We start from the raw sequence: 27,284 nt of genomic DNA on the forward strand, positions 1-27,284 counted from the left end.
AGCGATTTAGAAACAACAGTCTTAGACAAAGAAAGTGAACTCGTAAAAATGAGTGAGGATGCACCTGATTACAACTTAGAAGAATCAATTGACCATTTTCAGGAATCTAATGATTTAGAAATTAGGGAAATTGTGACTAGTCTACCTAGAGACACTGAAAACTCTAAGTTTGAGGGTGATTATCACTTTCCTGGTGCCTTACCTTTAACTCTTAGAAAGTTCCCTCGTATAGGACTTGACATTTGTGCCTCAACCATCTTACAAGATTATCTTCATACACTTTTTCCTGAACCTAGTTGTGTCCATAAGAGAGCTCAGTTATTAGAAACCCATCCTCTGGTTGATGTGGTTAACCCAGGCTATGATACCAAGATTGACTTTGTTTTCCCACCAAAAACTTTTCTCCCAATTGTGGAAACATATGATTTTCAGATGTGTCGGATATTAAGTTTTGAGACTAAACCTAATTACTTTAGGAAAATAGGGTCGAAACATTTTCTTAAGGAAGACCACCTCTTTCATTGTGGTCAATTGTGTGAGTCAAATATGATTGACTTAGAGGATCCCCAATTATTCAGGCTTTTGTTATGCGCTTAAAAGTTCTTAGTTGATTATTTTCAGACTCTTCAGACTGATCTTCAGAATGCCTTTGAGGAAATCCAACCATTGAAATCTTTTTATTTAGACTCTTTTATAGAGCCTGAACCTGAACCACAACTAGATGTAGTTTTCTTAAACAAGGGTATGTTCGATGTCTTCTTGGTTTGTTGTAGTTTCCTCTTCTTGTGGTTAGCACTTTTTGATCCAAATGACCCACATTCATTCCGACTACTGCTTTATGATTCTGTGAGGTGATTAATTCCTTCCGATGTCTGGCTGAAGACTTTAAACTTAGCACTTCTTGGGAGGTAACCCAATCTCATGCAACACGGTAATATCTTTCCTTAACTTTTTTGCTTCGAGTGGTAACATTTTATCCTTGTTCACGCTTTTAATTTTATCTTAAGTACATTGAGGACAATGTTAGATTTAAGTTTGGGGGTATGGAAGAAACTTTTTAGTTGCAATAAATAAACTCCAAAGCCTAGGAATTTATGTTTATTAAGGATGGCACTAACCAATCTAAGTGGATGGGAACATCTTGGTTGTAGGAGTTGAGGAACCAATCTGATTAGATGGAAACATCTAAAGAGTCTATTCATAAAAGCACAGAGCTCAGGTGTTAGAATTAAAAAAAACATGGTAGTTTCGCCATATCTCGTTGAATCCTAATCCTTCTGTGTTTTTTTAAGTGATTTGGTGGGGCACACGATTCCAGTTGTTACCTTTGCTATGGTGAATTAGGGTGATTGAGATACCAAAAAAAAAAAAAGACCAGACCATCAGAACAACCGGAATAAATTCAATAAAGTCGACCACTTGGGCCCTTGTATATGCCAGTTGTGTTGACCTAGAGTTAGGTTTATCGACCACTAGTCCCCTTGTATATACCAGTTGTGTTGATATTAGTCAGACCGGTATCTCAGTCCATTAGGATAGGTTCATCTTGGCATAGGCCTTCAGACATATATGGGAAACACCGTTCACTTTAAACCATCTACTTTTCTCTACATCCATCTTCTTAATCTTTCCATGTGATTGGTTGATTCCGGTTATGATGTACAGAAATTATCTGAGTAGAGCTTTGTCACTTATATGAATTTTAGTATGCTTGAGTGCAAACTCGTGTACAGCAATTGGAATTTCGCATCAGGGTACTTCCTCCTGTAGTCAATAAGAGTATGCCAACCAAGGAGATCCTTTAGTTCCTTCCAAAGTTTTGCGTAGATAGCTAGAGTCCGGAGTAAAGGTTTTGTGTGTACACCTCTGGTAAACCCTCCGTAGACAACATTCCGCCGCTAGGGCCACCTAGCGATTTAACGGCTTGTTGCACGTGCTAAGTGTAGTCATTTTTATTTTTCAAGATTAGATTTGCTCGAGGACTAGCAAATAATAAGTTTGGGGGTATTTGATAGAACATTTTTGTGACCGAATTGTCCTCAATTTTCAGTATTGTTGGTACTCGATTTTCTACTTATTATGGTGTTTTATGTGTTTGTAGGTATTTTTGGAAAATAAACATTTTTGAAAAATTCGGCTCGAAAAGTTGGTATAGGCACCAGAAGGACACATGTTATTCGGACTCTTAACTTTGGATAAGGGGCACCTAACTGATAAGGGGCACCTAACTGATAAGGGGCTCCCCAGGGAGCCAACCGCTAATCGCACGCCATTACTGGTTAAGGGGGCTCCATCTTCTTCCTTGATTTGAAAAGAAAAATTGTCGGGAAATTTGGTTTCAACGGTAAAGGATTTATTATATTTAAGATAAGAATATCTTCTTGCCATACAAATATGAAGTTTTGAAGAAAAAAGAAGTTATCTTGTATTAAACAAGAAAGATATCCTTAGAAGATTTTATCTTGGATTTTATTCTGCGAATTAAAGAAGATATGGGTTTAGTAAAGACATATATAGAATAAAGAGAAGGAAAAATTCTTGAAGATATTTTTAATTAAAAAGAAGAAGATTTTGGAGTTATGGAAGAATATATTTGAGTGATGTGTATTTGTGTGTATAAATAAAGAGCTAGAGAGCACATTTGGGAGAGTTTGGGAGAGAAAAGAAAATCACTGCTTTAATAATTTTCTCACATTTTCATCATTTGTAAACCACTTTTTGAGCCATGAATAAATATTTTAAGTGTGTTTTCGACGTGATGAGCCAATCGCCAACACTGGGACGACGGAGGAATACGAGTGTCATACATGGGTAGAATTATTTAATTCTTTTTAAGACTTTTGCATTAATTTTAATTGAAATATGATTTGAATTAATTGGTTGTCATTTAATTTGATGAAGTATGCTTAGCTTAAATGTTTTGATACATCATGCTTAGGATTTACAACTAATCTTTTAAGAATCTACCTTGGCAAAATCAGAGTCCATGTTAATTTTATTTATTGAGCTTTAATTGTTGAGGATAAATAAATTGAACCCTATGTTATGAATTCGACGAAATCCTAGTCCCAATACCTCTCTTCATCTTGTGACAATATTTTTTATATATTTTTCTTTTATTTTAGTTTATTAATTCTTAAAATCAATCTCATCAAGTCCGAGTGAACGACAACCTTCTCACCATTATATAAAAATTCGATCAATGTTTTAGGAAGAGTCTAAAATGTCTAGAATCTTCTAGAGGTTTCCTTGTTTGCCTAAGTTAGGGAGTTTCCTGATTTAGCTATGTTTGAGGTTTCCTAGTATAACTCATATACTTGGAACTCAATTTTGTGGTTTCCTAGTGTAACTCTTATACTTGGAACTCAAGTTTGTAACCTATATAAATAGGTGTACAAGTCCTAAGGAAAAACACACACACAACACAGTTTAGAGAAGTTCTCACAATTAGAGAATTTTAGGGTTTAGAACTTTTGTTCATAGAGAATTAGTTTTGTGTTTGTGAACAGCGATCTGCTGCTCACAGTTGTGGTTTAATTCTCTGTAATTGGTTCTATAATAAGAATTGATCGTAGCCGCTTGTGGACGTAGGAAATTTCCGAACCACGTTAAATTTCGTGTCTTTCTTGTTTCGTTTAGTGCATCTTATTTATGTTTTCTTTAGTTCTACGTTGATCCAAAGAACTATTAGTGTTCTGTAAGGTTAATCCTAAGGCATTAACCTAACATCGTCATGGTAGAGTTTTATATTGGACAAACATTCCTCAGCCATTTTCCTCCATTCTTCTTCCCCATATGTGATGTACCATTGATATGTAAGAGCCACAACACACTCATCACCTGATCTAGACATAACCTTCTTCCCTGGTTTACTGTAACTAACCGCCTGGCCATTTTCTAGAAGCTTGCTCCTAATCAATGGCTTTGCATCCTGGACCCTCATACCTGCAAATTCTCCAACAAGCATTGTTCCTTCGGTGAACCCTTTTAAGTAAGTCAACCTCTTTGCTTCGGCAAGCTTCTCTTTCTCATTCTGGCTCTTGATCTTCAAATCCATGCATACCTTTTCAGATGATTTGTCCCCAAACTCAGGGATGTTAATTATGGGTACAACCTGAAAAGGCATTATCCACTCCTCCTTCATACCAAATTTTTCTCTCTGAGATTTTTTTGATTTCAAATCATTCATAGTCATATAATCATCAGGAGAATCACTTGGGACACTGGTGACGATCCCAATACCCTTATCACTTGGGACATTCATCATTGGAAGTGTGTATATGATCTCATTAAAAGATAGAGGGGACCGTAGAGGCGAACCAATCAAATCTTGACCAATCAGCTCAACCAAGCAAGTCGGATTCTCTGGGATCTTAGAAAGATTCTGATATGCAAGGTTAAGAGCAGCCCTCTCAGTAACGACAAACACATCAGTCTCATTGATTTCATAGGCTCCATATCTACCTTCAGCCAAAACCCAGGCATTTGTTTGCCCGTACATGGTCTCATGTCTCAATGTGTCAGCAGCTGAGAACACTCTCTTTCCTTCCAAAGCTCCAATTTTAGCAGGGAAAGGTGCAACCACCTTCATTTTAATCAGGGTATAATCATGTGGCAGCACACCTTCACCTGATGCCCTATCATGATCTGCACATGGTTGTCCATCTAACGGAGAGAGAGTAGATGGCATACCTCAAATCCTTCACAATCTTCCCCATCTCCTTCAATTTCCCGATATGCCACCTGACAAATGAATCATAATAACGATTCATATATGTTGTGATGAAGGATCGGCGCCAATCGAAACCCAAGCCAAATGCCTTAAGGTCTTCTTTAGCAACATGAGGGAAATAGATGAGCCAATGAGATGGATCTTGGAACTTAGAAATTTCAGCATCTGAGAGTCCATACTCTTTCATAATCTCCCATTGGTACTTTTCACCATCCGATTTCGACGCAGCCTTGGACTTTTTGCTTTTGAATTTATCTGGTTCAGTTTTTCCACTTGTATCAACTTCTGGTTCTTGTACTTTGTTAACAATTTGGTCCTCTTTCGACAGAAATACAGGTGGATTTCCAAATCTTTCAATCTCCCGGGCCAGCTTATTAGCAGAGGCCTTAATGGGCATTCCGGTACAGTGAAAACCAAAAGGCAAGAGTACATTGGCACCTCTCAATCGGTGATAAGCAGCAGAGAATTCGAGCTTCGACAATAAAATGCAATATCAAAATGAAGTAATCCATTCATGTAGGGATAAGGGAAATTTCCAAAGAATTTTTCACCTAGTTTTGGAGGCTTTTCACAAGATTCTGCCTTAAAAACATCACCCTCATCCCACCAAGTATGAACATCACTTTCAATTTTTAATAACTTGTTTCTTCTAGAAAAACTTTGTGCACCATCCGTCTCTTTATTCGCCATTTGACAAAAACTGTACACAATAACGACGAATTACAATCAGCACACGAATAGCAACAAAACAATCAACAAATAATAGGTTGAAATGAACGACACTGAAAAATCACACAAAACAACAACGAAATAATCAAGAGATGGGGAATTGTTTACACTCAGAGAAACAAAAAATAGATGCGGGCACCAGCTTTGGCAGGGAAGCATCATTCAAGTGTCACCAGTTTGCCACAGTAAGTGACATCAAGACTTTTAAATCACTTTAACTATTTAACATACAAAATAGTTGAGTTTCACACATGATCAAGTAACCAAAATAGAGAGTGTAACTTTGAATTAAATGACAGTGTACTGGACTGGATTTTCTGACCATTGATAACAGATAATTGTTGCATGATTGATCACTCATGTTAATTGGTATATAAGCTGATGCACTTGCATAGAAAGTTTGAAACAACTAGGTAGTAGCAATATGTAATGGATATAAAAAGAATAAAACTGGCGATGGAGAGAATTTTTTCCTCTATCAGAATGTCAACATCTAAAGCATTTCTAGGATAATAAACATATCAGCTTACATGGAAGAGCATGCAAAGAAAGAAGGGTAAGAACCTAGTGTATGAACCGAAAAGCAGCAGTAATCAGCCTTGACCACAGAACAAGAACAAACACGATAAGTAAACACACAAGCAATGAGAACGTAGATGTTCAATTGATTAGAGAAACTGAGAAATTTACATTTCAAGATGAGTTTACTCCTCTCTAGCGGAGATTTCTGAAACCAAGTAGCAGAGTTTTTATTTATACACTTGTTGATGGTGGTTTTTAGCTTAGGGTTAAAATCGTAAAACTGCACATCTGACATGACGTTACTATGACCATTAGCATATTTATTGAATCGATCAGCATGCCTACGTAAAAATTACCAGGGTACCTTTTTTTTATGTGTCATGTTCCACGGCAGAATCCTTAACATTGACCGACATCATCTATGCCAAACCTTAATTCTCATGCTACCGTGCCAAGGCATGCCAACCATGTCAGTCGCACCACTATGCCAATGGCAAACCATGCCAGCCACATCTCCGCGCCAGGGCATGCACCATGCCAGCCGCACCACTGTGCCAATGGAAAATCATGTCAGCCACATCTCCGCGCCAAGGCATGCCAACCATGTCAGTCGCACCATTGTGCCAATGGAAAACCATGTCGGCCACATCTCCGCGCCAAGGCATGCCAGCCACATCTCCGCGCCGAGGCATGTCACATCTCCGCGCCAGCCGTACCACTGTGCCAATGGAAAACCATGCTAGCCGCACCATGCACCAATTGCACGCCAAACCCTTGGCCCCACCATGCCAAGCCAACCGCACCTTACCGTGGCCCCAACCATGCTAGCCGCACCATGCACCAATGGCATGCCAAACCCTTGGCCCCACCATGCCAAGCCAACCGCACCTTGCCTTGGCCCCATCATGCCAAGACGTTCGTGCCAAACCCTTGGCCCCACTATGCCAAGCCATCCGCGCCATTTGCCTTGGACCCACCATGTTGGCTTTCCCTTTGCGGCTACCAAAACGAATGCGAGCGACGATCAACGGCCACCCTTTCATCCTAGATGCAAATCCTAGTTGTCCAAGGTCGCCAAACAACGCATGGTAACCTTTGGCCCAAAACCCTAGTTTTGGCCACGCCAAACCGCGCCAAGGCATGCCATGCCACATGTGCCAATGGCATGCCAACCACCTTTCCGCACCATACCATGCCGGCCTTCCCTACGCGGCTACCGAAACGAAGGCGTGCGACGATCAACGACCACCCTTCTATCCTATATGCAAATCCTAGCCGTCCAAGGTCGCCAAACCACGCATGGTAACTGTTGGCCCAAAGCTCTAGTTTTGGCTACGCCAAGGCATGCCATGCCACATGTGCCAATGGCATGCCAACCACCTTGTCGCGCCATACCATGCCGGCCTTCCATATGCGGCTACCAAAACGAAGGCGTGCGACGATCAACGACCACCCTTCCATCCTAGATGTGAATCCTAGCCGTCCAAGGTTGCCAAACAACGCATGGTAACCTTTGACCCAAAACCCTAGTTTTGGCCATGTAATACTGGCCTTCCCTATGCGGCTACCAAAACGAAGGCCTGCACCAATCAACGACCACTTTTTCATCTAAGGTGCAGATCTTAGCCGTCCAAGGTTACCAGCTAACGCATGGAAACCTTTGGCCCTAGTTTGGTCGCGCCTAAACAAAGCCAAAACCCAAACTTTTGGCCGCGCCTAAAAAAGGCCATATTAAAGCCATACTGATCATGCTTTCATGCCACTAGATACCAAACGAAGGGTTGCAATAATCAACGGCTACCTTTCCTCTTAAGATGCAAAATCTCGACCGTCGAAGGTCACCACCGAGCCGGCAAGTCTCCCAAGCTCAACTTTCCAGACAACAACAACGTGCTACATGTTTTCCACGAAAACACTCGAGACATCAACGCATGTCACAAACTGGGGGATGATCATTCGGTATTGGTTTGGCGGTTTACAACGTGCGGCGTACACTACGCCCGTTATAAGAAAGTGTCATAAGGATGGGACGGTTAGTAAAAAATACAGGGAGTAATGGTGAAACGCTTTCTTTTATGGAACATCAATTCCAGGCGTTACCGGTTACCACCTCCTCCCATTTACTCACCCGTTTTCCATTTCTTAATGAGACTAGAGTACGTTTCACTTCGACTTGTATAAATAGGCATTACCCATTTCCACCGAAAACAAGTTTTTTGGTCATGAGCATACAACACTCAGAAATCACCTGTTAGCTTTCCCATCTGTTAGCTTACGCTTTCTGATACAAAACAACTACTCTTCCAGAATCAACTATTCTGGTCTCAACAATCTTTTTGTTTCCCTCCCCAAAACCAACCCCTCTCCTCCACTTTGTGACCGAAGCAAGTATGAAACGGCCATTTCTTGGTTTAGGCCGGACTTGTACAGATTGATCTCTGGAACCTAAAGTACTCCCTTGCAGTACATTGTTTAGGGTTTAGACTTGTTTCTCACCCACATCACACGAAATTACCACTACCAGCAGAAATTTTTTTCACCCTCAAACAATTGGCAACCACAGTGGGAGATCAATCTCTCGGTTGGAATATTGATTTCCAAATTTCTGATATCACCTTTCACTTGCAACTCCAACATGGTGGAACTCAGATCCGGATCAGCTGTCGAGAACACCAACGCAGAACTTGTCCCTGGTGTTGACGCTACTTCCAACAGCATCACTACGCCACCTACTGACCCCAGTAACACCGAAGGCACTCCTTCAGGTGTAACACCGCCGATCACCAGGGACAGAGCCGCTTCCGCCTCTAATGTCCCTGCGCAACTTGCTAATCCTGACAGTCTTGAAAGTGTTCCTTCAGGCGTTACGCCACCAGTCACCAGGGTCAGAGCTGCCGCTATCGCTCCTAACGCTTCGTCAAACATGGAACCTCCAACCGCCACTAAGACTCCAACTACCCCACCAACAGGACGAGAAATCGGAGGAACCAGAGGAGGCAGGCCCTATATCACCATCGCTGATTTGATGGAATGGCAGGAGGTTCTCGCTAGAGCACGGACGAATATGGTATTGACACAGAAAGAAGTACTCGTCTTTCTCAAATCCCTGACAGAGCGGCTGCCGCGTGAGTCATGCCCTCTAGAGACGATTAGAAACGCCTCCAACACCCCCGACGCTAGCACCTCGGCGGAACGCGTCTCTGCGGACGAGGAGATTCGTTCCAGAACCCCATTGGAAATAAGTCAGTCGTTCAATTTTGTCACACGAGAGGATCTGGAACAACTTCTCCGGAATCGAATCAAGAATGATGAAATAGACATGCATCAGCATCAACCTCCTTACCCACTTGAAATACAAATAATTCCTCTTCCAAAAGGATACTCCTCTCCTCAATTCACCTTGTACGATGGCACCAGAAATGCACGTGAGCATGTCTCTCGCTTCTTGGAGTCCCTAGGAGAACATGAATACAATCACGTTCTTCGTCTGAGGGAGTTTTTGAAATCACTTACCGGAAGAGCGTACACATGGTACAACAGCATCGCGTCAAACAACATCCCCAACTGGTGTGGCATGGTTACCGCATTTTACAAGAAGTACTTCTTTGTGTCTGAACAAGTTACCTTCTCGGACCTAGGAAGGATGTACCAACGGGACAACGAACACCAAATGATTTTGTTAAGAGATTCAGGGTTCAAGCACTAGACTGTCATGACCCAAACGTGACCGAGCAACAACTGGTGAATTCATGCATCAACGGTTTACCGCGCCTTGCTAGAGAACCTGCGTTTCCAGATATTCTCTGATCTCCATGAGGCTGCCAGGCGATTAGCAACGACAGCACCAGCATTATTAGAAAGAGCTAGACCAACCAGAGCCGAAGACGTACGCGAAACTCACGGGAATAGACGTCTCATCAACAAACAGTACAACGCTGATCCTTCCTCGATGAGCATAGTAAACGAAGGAGGAAAAATGAAGGCCCCAGCTGCATACCAGCAGCCTAAACGCGAAGCACCAGCATGACGAGCAACTCCGCCGCGGAAGGCCGCCGCTAAAGCTCACATGCGTCATCACGAAGCTGAAGGAAATACCCTGGATTTACCATTTCCCATTGAGGAGGTGATCGATCTCTTAGAAGCATGGATTCAAGATGATGTTATCAGACTACCATCTCCCAGACGCCCACCGACTGAGGTCGAGATGGCAAACCCCAAATATTTCCACTACCACAGATTTGTTCACCACCCAAACAGTGATTGCAACAGACTGAAGCACATCTTCAAAGAAAAGATAGAAGCGGGGGAACTTCAACTAGGAAACGAGGGAGTACATCGAGACCCACTTTCGACGAGGAATTGTGGAGTCTTTGGGGACTCCGTGCACGAGACTGTGCGATCCATGATGCATCACGTATGCAAAATTCTCTACCTTTCCAAGGTGCAGCGCCAAGATATCTTCACGGCTCTCAATCGTGTCGTGTCGGGCAAAACGGCTTTTTTCCTCCACGGAAGCCACGTCAAGATCCCAAGCTCTCTCAGTGAGCGGAATCGAAAAGGACAACTGGGGACTGCTGACCACGTCCTATTTAAGAGGTATTGAATTCGACAACACGCTAATCGACACGACCTCTGACTTCAACATTGTTACTTTCAAGACTTTGAAAGCTGCGGGATTTACGAAACAAGAGGCTACCCATTCCCCATTCGTGATTAAGAACCCGGGATGGGAAGCCTTGAACGCGCACTGCTAAATTAACCTCGAGATCAAGATGAGAGACGCTATACACCGCATAGAAAATTCCACATTTTCAAAGAACTGGGTTACGACATGATATTGGGGCACTTGTGGGTACTCGACAACAAGGCGAAATTGGGAACATCCCCTCTACCGATGTCAACGCCCAAAAGAATCTCCAAAAAACCGTCCCACTTGCTACCGCATCGGAGAGTTACCGATAGAACCCGGACACCTGGAGATGACTTGTTGGTGCTAACTCCTAGATTCCAAACGCAAGTAAGTTTGGCCGAATGATCTTCTCTACAACCATTCATTTCTTCCCCTATTCCATCATGGGGACTCAGCGCGATTACTGGCGCGGACGCTGTCAAGAGATGTGAGTGGGGCGCTGGGCCATTCAAACGCTTTGTAAAGAATTTGGAAGCTGCCATCGAAACTGACGAGACCAAGATTCAAACGGTTACACAACACCCGAACTCGTTTCAAATCGGAAATATGTTGGTCAAAGTGAACTCGTTTCAAGTTGGGAAGATGACGGTAAAGATAGTTGTTCGGACCGATTCACCCAAGGAAAAAGAAGACGAGCCATATCTGGTGGCAGACGTCCTTTTGGGAGGTTACTGCAAGCTCATCAACACAGACAAGCTGGGAGGTGTGATAGTTCACTCGCGATGGCTCAAGCTTTTCAATCCCTAAAACGCTGTATTACCCTCTTCCAGCACTCTCCCTTTAGTATTTCTTCAGCAATTTCTCCTCCCGCTTGATATCTGTTTTTCCCCAAGATGAATGCACCGTTTATATTCTTCTTTAGAGTTTCGTTTTTATTCAAAAGGCATACATTTCTTTCCGAATGAGTTTTCCAAATCTCAGAAAAATATACCAAACAAATCCACATCATTGAGAAGCCATTAACCATCGAATCATAACCAAAAACACCAACCCATTCTAAGGGAAGGCTTGGGTATTTCAAAAAAAAAATGAGAAGTTTTATTCGAAGACAGAAACCGCAAGCAGGATGTTAATTGAAGAAACCCTAACTTCGCCGCGAATACAAGGAATGTAAAAAAAAAATAAGTCTGCAAAACATCAAGACAATTAAGCGACGAATAGAAACAATGAAGAAGAAAAAGAAGAAGAAGCTAGTCATAGAAAGCTAATGTGTGAATTTCCAATGCCTCGGTCAGAGCTTTTTTTCAAACACTTTCCCCAACAATCTTTCGGGCAGCAAAGGTTCCATCCGGAAGCCACATCAGCAATAGCAGCCTCAACATCCCACCCGGAAGTCGTCTCAGCAGCAACATCATCCGTATTTTTACTGACATCCGCCTCCGCAACCAACCCAGCATATTCCATCACGACTTCTCCAATGCCACCGACAACAGTTTCGCCGTCTTCTCCAAAATTTGTTTCAGTTTCATCAACCGCAACATCATCATCTTCCTCGGAAGTCTTCTCAGCGACCTTTCGAGGAGAATTTACCGATTCATCATAATCAAGGGTTATGACACCGTCCTGGACAGGGGAGATACGTTGATTTTCCCCTAAAAGTTTCACAAGATCGGTCTTCCGCCGTTTCAACTGAGAAGCAAATTGTCCCGCCCTAACAGTGGGTCGTGAAGAGGTTTTGTTGCACCAAATCCTCCCAACGCACTGGGATGCTTCGCCGCCTTCCTGTTCTTTCTCCAAAGGTATGTCCCGAATGATTTCACCAGCTTCACTAAACAAAGATTCAATTCTATTCAACGCCTCCCCATGAGAAGAAGACTAGTTTTCGTCGATTCCAAAGTTTCTCCACGAAAAATTGGAGACATGTCTGTCATTGGAAGATCCCATTATGCGCCACAAAACCAGAGAAAGAATAGAGGATAGACACGATTTCAGCACAACCTGTGCAAATGAAGGATTCAAGATCATCTCTTATAACCAGCAGAGCGATGAGGTCCCGAAAAGGAAAGCCTCCTACCAGCCGCGGGTTGAGGCGTGATATCAGATTCTAATAAAACCGTTTTCTACTAGCGAACATAAGGGAATGCCTGGCCACGTGAGGTAAATTAGGGTTTGGTGAGAAAACGTGGAAGTACATGTTTAAGACACGCTTGCCCGCAGTGTTACTTCTCTGCCGCCAGCACCGAGACTTAACCATGCCCTCAAAGACAAGCCACTACTGGTCCAAGTCGTCCGCGCATGCTTTGCCTCACCAAACCGTGTCATGCCTTGCACCACCGTCCGCGCCATGCTTGCCTCGCCAAACCGCATCATGACTTGCACTATTGTGCCGCGCCATGACTTGCCGCGCCAACAATGATGAGTGCCAAATATTGTATATATTTTATCCCTTTTTGTTGGCATTTACTCATCTTTTGTGCATTAATTCTACATTTTATCCCACATTCTGTATTTTCATTGTTTTCAAGAATAAATATTTTTATTAATTAATTTTGCATTTTTAGGTAATAAATAAAGATTGGATGAGTTGCGGAGCAAAAAGAGCAGAAAAGTGGTGAAAAGCCGGGAGAAATTACGCAAGGAAGCCGCAAAGAATGGAGCGCACGTCCAAAAAGCTGGAAATGGGCTCAAGAAGAAGAAAGTTGTTCTTAAAGAAGAAGTGGGCTCAAGGTTTTCCAAGCCCAAACTCATTTCCCAAACCCAAATCCATACCCGCTTGCGTCTTCAGCCGTCAGATCAGTTCTCAGAAGCATCCGACGGTCGCTCCCTTGCTGTGCATCGAAGTTGGATATCTCCGCCTAACACTACAACACCTAACTCCATCTGGCGTCGTTGATTTTGTTGTATTATATAATCCAGCGATCGTTACAAGCATCACTTCATCTCACCGTCCGATTGATCTTTCATCTCCCTATCCCACGGCTTAGTCTCGCTGAACATCAAAAATCGATGCACTCGCCTCACACCCAAGTGTCGAACACCCTAGACCTCAAACAAACGCACCCTTCCCCTTTCTCCATCGAACCCATCTCCTCCATCACCCCCCTCTGCAGAACCACCATACTCCGTACCACCACCATGTCCGTCTCCATCACCACCACCTCACCCCAAATCACTCCACTATTTTCTCCCCAACTCTACTCTACCTAAGCCCATCATCACCATCACGTACCATCTCTTTAGCATCACTAATTTCTCCAATTTCTCATCTCTCTGCTCACTGAAACCCTAGGTGAGAAATTGGGGATATAAGTGATGATTAAAGCAACAATTGGAGCATGAGAGGAACGAGAAGAAGCAGGAGAAGAGTGGGTCGACGAGATGGAGCGAGTATCTCATCAACAGTAGGTAAATCAATTTCACCAAACCCTAGTTCTACTGATTTTGGGGGAAAATTGGGGGAAAACCCTAAATGGGTAATTGGGTATAAATTGGTGTTGTGTGGAGTGTGTGAAAGACACTGGGTATCTCTCTGGACTAGCCAGTAGAGAATTTGCCACAAAATTTTAATGAATTTCAATTTCAGTGCTTATCAGTTAACAGTTGAAAATTGCATATGTTTTTAGTTATCTCAAATGTTGCTAGTTGTGTTTGAATTATCACATATGATGAATGTTATTGCTTTATCCATGTTTAGCATGAGCTAAATAGCACTAAGCTAAGGCTCAGTTGAAGCCTTGTGTACTGTCATTTGACAGGTTGCTAGGATAGTTCTCATGTTGCTCTGTTTTGCTTGAGCAAATGGGAGATACCAATGCTCATAGAGCCTGTGATTGGCTGTACTGTCAAAAGACAGCCAATGCTAGGGGCAAACTAGTGAGCAATTTAGTATTCTTCTATTTCTAGATGTATGCATAGGAACAAACACAACCTAGAAACATGTCATTTGATTAGGACACAAGGTGGATCCTAAGCCTTGGCTTAACCACCAATCCCTTTGCAGTCACTTCTATTCAGTTCTATTTTGTTTCCTGATCAGTTATTTTCTTGCCTTTTTTTTCTTGCACTTTGAAGCCTACTGTGCACTGAAATCAGTGCACAATCCTCACCTTGCCCTTGGCTTCCAAGCCTTGGTTCTTTGCTGATTTACCTTGCTGTTTTCTTAGCTGTTTCTTTACTGCTTTACCTTGCATCCTTGGTTCATGCCATTTACCTTGCTTTGCTCACTGCCATAGTGCATTGTCACCATTGTTAGCTAGGAAGACTTCTTGTATGCTCCTCTCCCTGTGGACAAACCCCCACTCATCACTATATTATAAATCTTGACCTTGTATACTTGCAAGTGTTTTGTGTGCTTCTCTTATCATCACACCAAACAACAAAAAACTTTCCAAGCCAGCGTCATGATGTTCCCTAACCCAGCCAAGGTGATGCATGGCCAGACTAAGCCGCCGATTTTCATCTCACCACTCCACGGTCTGCACCACCAGTACAATTTATGCAAGGCCGCCAACACGGGAAGCACAAACTCTCTTTACCTCTCGAAAAAGGTTAGTCGGACCTTCTTGACCATCTTTTCACGACTTGTTGTTTCGGTTTTTGTCCTAGCCTGTCACCAAGTTTTTGGCGCCGCTTCCGGGGAGTGGTACTGCCATCTGCTGTTACCTGAGCTGCTGCTGTAAAGCCTGCTGCTGCTGTTGCCTTCTCTGCTGAGCTGCTGCTGCTGCTGTTGCTGCTGCTGGTGCTGCTGCCAAGCCAAAGCCAAAGCCTGCTGTTGCTGCTGCTGTTGGTGCTTCCTCTGCCAAGCTGCTGCTGCTGCTGTTGCTGCTGCCAAGCCTGCTGGGCTGCCAACTGAAGCTGTCAACTGGGCTTGTGCACCCTCTGCTGCTGGGCTCTGATCCAACCTTTGTTGCTGGGCTTTAACCAACTGAGCTGGGCTCAGTAACCTCAATTTCTCTGGGCTTGCAACTTCTTCTGCTGGGCTTGCAACTTCTGCTCTTGGGCTTCGCTGCTGCTGCTGGGCTTGGACGTGAGCTGTTTAGGACGATCATAAAGCCCAACTGGGCTGTGCAACTAAAAGGGGACTAAAAGCCTATTTTTGGGCTTCCCTCCAAAAACAAGTAAGCCTAACCCATGAGTTAACCCACTTGGGCCTCATTTAAATTCAAATTTGGGCTTGTAATAATTAATTTAATTATTTATTTGGGATTGTAATAATTTTTATTTTCTTTTTCTTTTTTTTTATATTTGGGACTGTAATTATTTTTTTTGTTTTTCTTTATTTTTCTTTTATTTTTCTTTTTTTTTTTTCTTTTATGGGCTTGTCTTAATTATTATTATTATTGTTTTTATTTTCTTTTATGAGTTGTGCTAATTTATGCTAGGTTTAGTTCAAAATTTTTTTTTCAAAAACCCAAAATTTTTTAAACCAAAAACAAAACCCCTTCTTTAAACCAAAACCCATTCAAAACCAAAATCTTCATAACCCTGGTGGGCCAAAACTGTTTCCGATTGCTCTGACTAAAATGTTAGGTACCTACTAGGACATGATTGTGACCTACAGAGACCAGACAAACAGACTTGTTAGAATTAACCCAGACGAACCTATCGAAATTCTAAGTTCTGAGGGAGACAGTCCAGATCAACCAGAAACAATGGGAGAACCACGTACCCTCAAGGATTATATGTACCCAACTAGAGCCAGTCAACCTTCTTGTATTTTGCTGCCCGAGGCTAATGGCCATTATGAGCTGAAATCTAGCACAATACAGATGCTTCCTATTTTTAGAGGTGTTGAGAATGAAAACCCGTACCACCACGTGAGAGAATTCGAGGAAATTTGTGGAACTCTGCGTTTCACTCAAATGACCGACGAAACCCTGAAGTTAAGGCTTTTTCCTTTCTCCCTGAAAGATAAAGCAAAGGCCTGGATCTATGCTTTACAGCCTCAATCCATCATGACATGGGATGACCTCATAAAGGAGTTTTTCAAAAAGTTTTTCCCGAACCACAAGACTGCGACAATTCGTCAAAGTCTGAATAGCTTTGTGCAATTAGAGGGTGAGACCTTAGCTAGATACCTGGAGAGATTCAATGAATTATTGCTCCAATGTCCCCATCATGGTTTTGAAAAATGGAGACTTGTGCAAATTTTGTATGAAGGTCTAGATGTGTCCACCCGAACAACGGTTGAGTCGATGTGTAATGGTCTATTCGTAGACAAAACTGCTGATGCTTCTTGGGACTTCTTGATTGAAGTAGCTGAAAAGACGCAACAGTGGGAATCCATCCGTGAACCCAGAAAGACTACATCCGAAGCAAAGGCTTTTAGGATTGAAGCGGATTTTGAGGGTAGAGCAAACATGGCATCAATAGTTAGGAGATTAGAAGAGTTAGAACTACATAAAAATTCAAAACCTTCCACCACTACTCTCCGAGAACATGTCGCTTCATCTGTTTGTGCCGCTTGTAACGACCCCAACCATCAATTCCAAAATTGTCCCGATTTGCTTGCAGTCCAGGAGTCTAGGCTTGAACAGGCACATGCCATGTTTCAAAAACCAGAGCATAACCCTTATTCACAGACCTACAACCCAGGATGGACAAACCACCCTAACTTTTCATGGTCAAAAGGACCCACTCAAGGAGGACCATCTCAACCCAATCAGAGCTATCAAAGCAATCAGGGATATCAGAACAATCAAGGTTATCAACACCCGAGAAACCCTCAACAACAATCAAACTCTCAACAACAATCATATCCTCAACACAATACAGACAAGAGATTATCCACCCTAGAGGAAATGTTTCAGAGTTTGATGCAAAGTCAGAAAAATCTAGATCAAAAGATGGATCAAATGTGTGAGAGAGAAAAGGGTAAACTTCCGAGCCAACCCCAACAAAATCCAAAGAGGATATTTCAAACAGGCACAACATCCTGCACTGAAACCTCACCCGATCAAGTCCATGCCATTACCACCCTCCGAAGTGGTAAAGTCATCGAGAACAACGTGGGCGAACCTAATGAATCTGATACAAATTCCACGCTGTCTCCACAACCCCAGAAAACCAAAGAATCTGAGCAAGTTGGAAAATCTGACAATTCTACTGCTGTGAATGTCCCTTTGCCAACTCATTCTCCTGTTGCCCCATTTCCTCAAAGATTGATCTATCAACAGAAAAGTACCCATTACAATGAGATGTTAGATCTGTTCAAGAGAGTCAACATCAACATTCCTTTTCTTGAAGCAATCAAGCAAATCCCTGCTTATGCCAAATTCCTCAAAGACTTGTGCACTCAAAAGCGCAAGCTCAATGTGCAAAAACGTGCTTTCTTAGCTGAGCAGGTAAGTTCCATCATTCTGAACAAAACTCCACCCAAGTTTAGGGATCCAGGATGTCCAACAATTTCTTGCACTATAGGAGAACACACGGTCAATAAAGCGTTATTAGACCTAGGTGCAAGTGTTAACCTACTGCCATATTCTGTTTATGAGTAGTTAGGTCTTGGGGAGTTGAAACCAACATCTATCACTCTACAGCTGGCAGACCGATCTGTCAAGATTCCTCGTGGAGTGGTCGAAGACGTTTTGATCAAGGTTGACAAATTCTATTTTCCCGTAGACTTCATTGTCTTAGACACTCAACCTGTACAAAACCCAGACTGTCACATTCCTGTCATCTTAGGACGTCCTTTCTTGGCTACGTCCAACGCGATCATCAACTGTCGGAATGGAGTGTTAAAACTGTCTTTTGGTAACATGACGGTAGAATTGAATGTGTTCGATATTAGTCAACAACCTGTGAATCTTGATGATGATGATGTGCATGAAGTTAATATGATTGAAGGATTAATGCAAGATTCGTTGACTAACATTCTATCCGTCGACCCCTTTCAAGCATGTATGGAGAACTTTAACCCTGATTCCTATGATGATGCATACTGTAGTGACGTCCTATCTCTGCTCGAATATGTACCTCAAATGGACGTCACGGAAAGGAAATATGAAGTGGAACAACCCCTATTCTCTGATTCCAAGCTTATTCCATCCATTGTTGAGCCACCCAAGCTTGAATTGAAAACATTGCCTAGTACGTTGAAGTACGCATTCCTAGGTTCTTCTGATACTTTACCTGTCATTATTTCATCATGTTTAGACACGGAACAGGAAAGTAAGCTTTTAGAAGTACTTAAGGAACACAAAGAGGCCTTAGGATGGACCATCTCAGATCTCAAAGGAATTAGTCCCACCATTTGCATGCACCACATTAACCTTGAAGAGAATGCCAAACCATCGAGGGAAATGCAAAGGAGACTTAACCCTAACATGAGAGATGTAGTCAAAGGAGAGATCCTGAAACTACTTGATGCGGGTATCATCCGTGATAAGAAAGGATGTGAGAATGTGGTTGCTGATCATTTGTCTAGATTAACTTTAGAGTCTATTGATGAATGTGAGCTGATTAGAGAATCATTCCCAGATGAACAGCTGATGTCTATCTCAGACCTTCCTTGGTTTGCTGATATTGTTAACTACCTCGCTACAGGTAGGATTCCCTCACGTTGGTCGAGACAAGACCGCTCTAAATTCCTGGCTGAAGTCAAACATTTCCTTTGGGATGACCCATATTTGTTTAAGTACTGTCCAGACCAAATCATTAGGAGATGTGTCCCCAACACTGAACAGAAAGATGTGATATCTTTCTGTCATGACCAAGCATGTGGAGGCCATTTCAGTGCCAAGAAAACCGCTGCAAAGATCTTGCAGTGTGGATTCTATTGGCCATCATTGTTCAAGGATTGCCATGATTATTGTGTTGCTTGTGAACGCTGTCAAAAGCTAGGAAGCATTTCGAGGAGAAACATGATGCCATTGAACCCCATTTTGATTGTGGAGATTTTTGATGTTTGGGGGATAGACTTCATGGGTCCATTTCCCATGTCTGACAGCAAGTTGTACATCCTAGTCGCAGTTGATTACGTTTCTAAGTGGGTAGAAGCCATAGCAACCAGAACAAATGACCACAAGGTGGTACTTTCATTTCTAAAGGAGAACATATTTTCACGTGTTGGTACCCCTAGAGCTATCATCAGTGACGGCGGTTCACATTTTCGTAACAAGTACTTTGAGTCTTTAGTACGCAAGTATGGCATAACTCACAAGGTTGCTACTCCGTACCACCCTCAGACTAGTGGACAAGTGGAAGTGTCTAATAGGGAAATTAAGCACATTCTGGAGAAGACGGTCAACCCGTCCAGGAAAGATTGGTCATTGAGATTGAATGATGCTTTGTGGGCCTATAGAACAGCTTATAAGACACCAATTGGCATGTCCCCCTATCGTCTAGTGTATGGAAAGCCGTGCCATCTACCTGTGGAATTAGAACATCGTGCCTACTGGGCAATCAAAGAGCTGAACTTCTTCTCTGGACGAATGGAATTCAAAGGAAACTTCAACTCAACAAGTTGGAAGAATTGAGAAATGAGGCTTATGACAGTGCCAAGCTGTACAAGCAAAAGATGAAGATGTTTCATGACAAGCGTATTCTGCGCAAATCCTTCACTCCTGGTCAGAAAGTCTTGCTGTATGACTCCCGATTACATCTTTTTCCAGGAAAACTGCGTTCCAGATGGAAGGGACCGTACCTAGTACGCACAGTTTTTCCTCATGGAGCTGTAGAGCTGGAGGATGTCTCCAACAAGAACGTTTTCAAAGTCAACGGCCAGAGATTAAAGCCATTCCTTGAGCCATTTCCACCCGACATTGAAACAACCAACCTGGAGGACCCAGTCTATGTGGACTAAACTGGTCCACTCTTTCCCTAAATAACCAAACAGTTTTCCAAATGTTTCCCTAAAAACCAAAATTTTCGTTTTCCCATCAAAACCAAATGTATCCCAACAAAACCAATTTTTTTTTCCAAAAAGTCCAATCCCATTAAAAACCAAAATTTTCTTGTAGATAATGTGTTAGTTAAATTTCCTTTTGTGTATATTTTGTGCTCATCCATTGTGACTGCTAATATGATGGATTTTTGCCTTGAAATAACGGAGTTTTAATCGAGCTACCACCGTACAATCGGGTATTCTCTCTCCTTTTACTCTACTCAGCATGTTCCTCTTCATATATTGTTTTATAATTCTTTCCATATTTTGAAACATTGAGGACAATGTTTAGTTTAGGTTTGGGGGTATAGAGTAGATACCATGATAATTTGCTATAATTGAAAACAACTCCTTTTTTGAAAAAATTGAAAAATTCCAAAAAAATTAAAAATCAAAATTCAAAAAAAATTAAAAAATGAAAAAATCATAAAAATGGAGCTCATTTACCTTGAAATGTTGACTCTTGTGCAAATATGTATTTTTATTAGGAGTCTTAGTCTAGATATTTAGGCACCCTGATTCTAGCACAATTCACATGTGATAAGAAATTTGCACGCGCACGATCTACCAATACATGTATGGCCTCGATCTTCAAGGTGTTTGATAGGAAGTTACGATTGCCAATCACTTTAGAATACTGAACGAAACTTGACTAGCTTGTTCTTTGGTTGGTTGGGATAGAAGGTGGAGGTTACATTAAGAAAGACAACCATCGAATTTAACTGGGTGCATCAAAAAGGGCTACCTCTTGCAAAGTGTCATGTAATCTTTTGTTTCTTTTGTTATGTATCAAAAGTGTTTCCTTTTCAAAAAAAAAAAAAAAAAAAAAAAAAAAACGATGTATATATTCAGAAAAAAAATATCAGAAAAATACAAAAAATCAAGTATTTATCAATTCCATCATCTCTTGTTCCAAAAATAAAAGAGAATAGTCAATGTAAATAAGAGTCATGTAATTTGTCATCTTTAGTTGTTTCATTGTAATAAGCAAGGAGGGTGTATGCCATTGATGTACAACGCGAGTAATTGTGAAATACCTCCAACTCATTCACAATTCTCGTAAAGTCTGGACAACTAGCTAGATTTCGACCTCAGTTCTTAGCCTGAGAAACTATCTCTTGGTGATTAGTAGTCATGACTTCAGATCTTTCTTTACACATGTGTAGATACACTTTACACTCTTATCACATGTTTTTTTTTGTTATCAGTGCTAGGATTGTGCCTTCGATAGCTAGATTGACATCTCCATTTTGCTGTGAGCTTAACTGTTTTGCACATGTCACATTTGATGGAATATGAGCTTATATTTTGACCTAGAACTTTGTATGTACGTTCTAAGCAAACCTTCACGAGACTTCAACTCGTCCACTAGGGACACTTAGTGGTTTAAAAGGCTTAGTGCATACGCTAAATGCATTCGAGAGACCAGCGACAGTGGTATAGTTAGGATTTCCTTAGTTTTGTTTTACTTGAGGACAAGTAAAATTCAGGTTTGGGGGTATTTGATGAGTGCCAAATATTGTATATATTTATCCCTTTTTGTTGGCATTTAACTCATCTTTTGTGCATTAATTCTACATTTATCCCATTATCCTTCTGTATTTTCATTGTTTTCAAGAATAAATATTTTTATTAATTAATTTTGCATTTTTAGGTAATAAATAAAGTTGGATGAGTTGCGGAGCAAAAGAGCAGAAAAGTGGTGAAAAGCCGGGAGAAATTACGCAAGGAAGCCGCAAAGAATGGAGCGCACGTCCAAAAAGCTGGAAATGGGCTCAAGAAGAAGAAAGTTGTTCTTAAAGAAGAAGTGGGCTCAAGGTTTTCCAAGCCCAAACTCATTTCCCAAACCCAAATCCCATACCCGCTTGCGTCTTCAGCCGTCAGATCAGTTCTCAGAAGCATCCGACGGTCGCTCCCTTGCTGTGCATCGAAGTTTGATATCTCCGCCTAACACTACAACACCTAACTCCATCTGGCGTCGTTGATTTTGTTGTATTATATAATCCAGCGGTCGCTACAAGCTTCACTTCATCTCACCGTCCGATTGATCTTTCATCTCCCTATCCCACGGCTCAGCGTCGCGAACATCAAACTCGACACTCGCCTCACACCCAAGTGCCGAACACCCTAGACCTCAAACAAACGCACCCTTCCCCTTTCTCCATCGAACCCATCTCCTCCATCACCCCCTCTGCAGAACCACCATACTCCGTACCACCACCATGTCCGTCTCCATCACCACCACCTCACCCCAAATCACTCCACTATTTTCTCCCCAACTCTACTCTACCTAAGCCCATCATCACCATCACGTACCATCTCTTTAGCATCACTAATTTCTCCAATTTCTCATCTCTCTGCTCACTGAAACCCTAGGTGAGAAATTGGGGATATAAGTGATGATTAAAGCAACAATTGGAGCATGAGAGGAACGAGAAGAAGCAGGAGAAGAGTGGGTCGACGAGATGGAGCGAGTATCTCATCAACAGTAGGTAAATCAATTTCACCAAACCCTAGTTCTACTGATTTTGGGGGAAAATTGGAAATGGGTAATTGGGTATAAATTGGTGTTGTGTGGAGTGTGTGAAAGACACTGGGTATCTCTCTGGACTAGCCAGTAGAGAATTTGCCACAAAATTTTAATGAATTTCAATTTCAGTGCTTATCAGTTAACAGTTGAAAATTGCATATGTTTTTAGTTATCTCAAATGTTGCTAGTTGTGTTTGAATTATCACATATGATGAATGTTATTGCTTTATCCATGTTTAGCATGAGCTAAATAGCACTAAGCTAAGGCTCAGTTGAAGCCTTGTGTACTGTCATTTGACAGGTTGCTAGGATAGTTCTCATGTTGCCCTGTTTTGCTTGAGCAAATGGGAGATACCAATGCTCATAGAGCCTGTGATTGGTTGTACTGTCAAAAGACAGCCAATGCTAGGGGCAAACTAGTGAGCAATTTAGTATTCTTCTATTTCTAGATGTATGCATAGGAACAAACACAACCTAGAAACATGTCATTTGATTAGGACACAAGGTGGATCCTAAGCCTTGGCTTAACCACCAATCCCTTTGCAGTCACTTCTATTCAGTTCTATTTTGTTTCCTGATCAGTTATTTTCTTGCCTTTTTTTTCTTGCACTTTGAAGCCTACTGTGCACTGAAATCAGTGCACAATCCTCACCTTTCCCTTGGCTTCCAAGCCTTGGTTCTTTGCTGATTTACCTTGCTGTTTTCTTAGCTGTTTCTTTACTGCTTTACCTTGCATCCTTGGTTCATGCCATTTACCTTGCTTTGCTCACTGCCATAGTGCATTGTCACCATTGTTAGCTAGGAAGACTTCTTGTATGCTCCTCTCCCTGTGGACAAACCCCCACTCATCACTATATTATAAATCTTGACCTTGTATACTTGCAAGTGTTTTGTGTGCTTCTCTTATCATCACACCAAACAACAAAAAACTTTCCAAGCCAGCGTCATGATGTTCCCTAACCCAGCCAAGGTGATGCATGGCCAGACTAAGCCGCCGATTTTCATCTCACCACTCCACGGTCTGCACCACCAGTACAATTTATGCAAGGCCGCCAACACGGGAAGCACAAACTCTCTTTACCTCTCGAAAAAGGTTAGTCGGACCTTCTTGACCATCTTTTCACGACTTGTTGTTTCGGTTTTTGTCCTAGCCTGTCACCGTCTTATGCTTACCTCGCAACGATGCTCCCTTTCTGAGCTAAGCAGAGGACTTAATGTTGATGGTGGTTTTTAGCTTAGGGTTAAAATCGTAAAACCGCACATCTGACATGACGTCACTATGACCATTAGCATATTTATTGAATCGATCAGCATGCCTACGCAAGAATTACCATGGTACCTTTTTTTTATGTGTCATGTTCCACGGCAGAACCCTTAACATTGACCGACATCATCTATGCCAAACCCTAATTCTCACGCTACCGTGCCAAGGCATGCTAACCATGCCATCCGCACCACTGTGCCAATGGAAAAACGCGCCAAGGCATGCCAACCATGCCAGACACATCTCCGCGCCAAAGCATGCCAACCATGCCAGCTGCACCACTGTGCCAATGGAAAATCATGCCAGCCACATCTCCGCGCCAAGGCATGCCAACCATGCCAGCCACACCACTATGCCAATGGCAAACCATGCCAGCCACATCTACGCGCCAAGGCATGCCAGCCGTACCACTGTGCCAATGGAAAACCATGCTAGCCGCACCATGCGCTAATGGCATGCCAAACCCTTGGCCCCACCATGCCAATCCAACCGCACCTTACCTTGGCCCCAACCATGCTAGCCGCACCATGCGCCAATGGCATGCCTAACCCTTGGCCCCACTATGCCAAGCCAACCACACCTTGCCTTGGCCCCACCATGCCAAGTCGTCCGTGCCAAACCCTTGGACCCACTATGCCAAGCCATCTGCGCCATTTTACTTGACCCCACCATGTTGGCTTTCCCTGTGCGGCTACCAAAACGAAGGCGTGCGACGATCAACGGCCACCCTTCCATCCTAGATGCAAATCTTAGCCGTCCGAGGTCGCCAAACAACCCATGGTAACCTTTGGCCCAAAACCCTAGTTTTGGCCACGCCAAACCGCGCCAAGGCATGCCATGCCACATGTGTCAATGGCATGCCAACCACCTTGCCGCACCATACCATGCCGGCCTTCCCTACGCGGCTACCAAAACGAAGGCGTGCGACGATCAACGCCCACCCTTCCATCCTAGATGCAAATCCTAGCCGTCCAAGGTCGCCAAACCACGCATGGTAACCGTTGGCCCAAAACTCTAGTTTTGGCCACGCCAAGGCATGCCATGCCACATGTGCCAATGGCATGCCAACCACCTTGCCGCGCCATACCATGCCGACCTTCCCTATGTGGCTACCAAAACGAAGGCGTCCGACGATCAACGGCCACCCTTCCATCCTAGATGCGAATCCTAGCCGTCCAAGGTTGCCAAACAACGCATGGTAACCTTTGGCCCAAAACCCTAGTTTTGGCCACGCCATACCGGACTTCCCTATGCGGCTACCAAAACGAAGGCCTGCAACAAACAACGGCCACTTTTTCATCTAAGGTGCAGATCTTAGCCGTCCAAGGTTACCAGCTAACGCATGGAAACCTTTGGCCCTAGTTTGGTCGCGCCTAAACAAAGCCAAAACCCTAACTAGGCCATATTAAAGACATACTGATCATGCTTTCATGCCACTGGCTACCAAATAAAGGGTTGCAATAATCAACGACTACCTTTCCTCTTAAGATGCAAAATCTTGACCGTCAAAGGTCACCACCGAGCCGGCAAGTTTCCCAAGCTCAACTTGCCAGACAACAACAACGTGCTACATGTTTTCCACGAAAACACTCGAGACATAAACGCATGTCACAAAATGGGGGATGCTCATTGGGTATTGGTTTTGCGGTTTACAACGTGCGGCGTACACTGCTCCCGTTATAAGAAAGTGTCATAAGGATGAGGCGGTAAATACAGGGAGTAACGGTGAAACGCTTTCTTTTATGGAACATCAATTTCAGGCGTTAGGGATAAGAGTTGTAGACATATAATATACAGGGATAAGAGCTAAAATTAACTATATAAGAATTGTCATTCCAGCACGAGACAATGAGTTTATGTTCCACCTTGAAAGTTTTTGTTCAAATTTTTCAATAAGAAATTGAAGTGAGAGACTCTTAAAACTCGTTGTAGAATCTTCACCCCCCCATATATTTCTGTTATTTTCCTATTCTGTTGACTCCTAGAGTTGACACAATTTCATCTTCATAAGATGCAAGTACATTCCTGCTGAAATATATTAAAGATTTTGTATAGTTTACCAGTTGGCCTGAGACTTTGTGGTACTCTTGCAGAATAGTGGAAAATGGAGTTAATTGTGCTAGTATCTATGTTGCCAAAAAGCATAGTATCATCTACAAACATGATATGATAAACACTGGGAGCCCATCTATTAACTTTGTAGCCATTGTAAATGCATTCAGCCTCTATTCTGTTTATAATTACACTCAAAGTATGAGAACATATGATAAACAGATATGGTGATAGAGGGCATCCTTGTTTGATCCCAATTTTACTCATAAATAAGTCTTCAGGTTGATCATTTAGTAGTATAATGAAAGATGGAGTCTTGATACAGTTCATTATGAGAGTATGCGAGCTCTGTCAGTTATGTCAAATTTTTAACAAAACTTAACTAAGAAAATCCCACTTTATCTTATCATATGCCTTACTCATATCAAGATCAAGATTAAAAGATCTTTGAGTATTGTTTGAGGTATGCATAAAGTGGAAAATTTCTTTTGAAACAACTATATTGTCAAGAATTTGTCTGTCTGGTACAAAAGTATATTGATTTTTTTAATAAGACTGTCTAAAAGAGGAGTCAGTCTATTGGTTATGATCTTAGTGACAATTTTATATAGTACATTGCATAAAGAAATTGGCCTATAATCCACTGCACAACTAGCATTATTTTTCTTCGGTATTGGGGCTAAATAAGTACGATTTAGATCTTAGGGTAAAGAGGAGAATCTGAAACAATCTTGAATCAGATGCACAACTTTTAGCCCTACAATCTCCAATATTTATTTGTAAAACAAAGTAGGATACCCATGTGGTCCATGTGGTTTTAGAGACCCAATATTTTTGATTACATCAAATACTTCTTCGGCACTTGGTATTGAGCTTAAATGTCTGCAATCATCTTGAGATAACTTATTAGTAAGATCCAATATAAAAGAATTAGGAAATATA

The 27,284-nt window shown here is 42.3% G+C and overlaps 1 pseudogene; it reads right to left on the minus strand.

Moving 5' to 3' along the window:
* LOC113278018 overlaps nt 1–5,422 on the minus strand; it is a 67,299-nt pseudogene extending 61,877 nt beyond the window's left edge.
* Nucleotides 5,423–27,284: the final 21,862 nt, after the last annotated feature.

The sequence above is a fragment of the Papaver somniferum genome, chromosome 5 (genome assembly GCF_003573695.1).
Source record: "Papaver somniferum cultivar HN1 chromosome 5, ASM357369v1, whole genome shotgun sequence".
Classification (NCBI taxonomy): domain Eukaryota; kingdom Viridiplantae; phylum Streptophyta; class Magnoliopsida; order Ranunculales; family Papaveraceae; genus Papaver; species Papaver somniferum.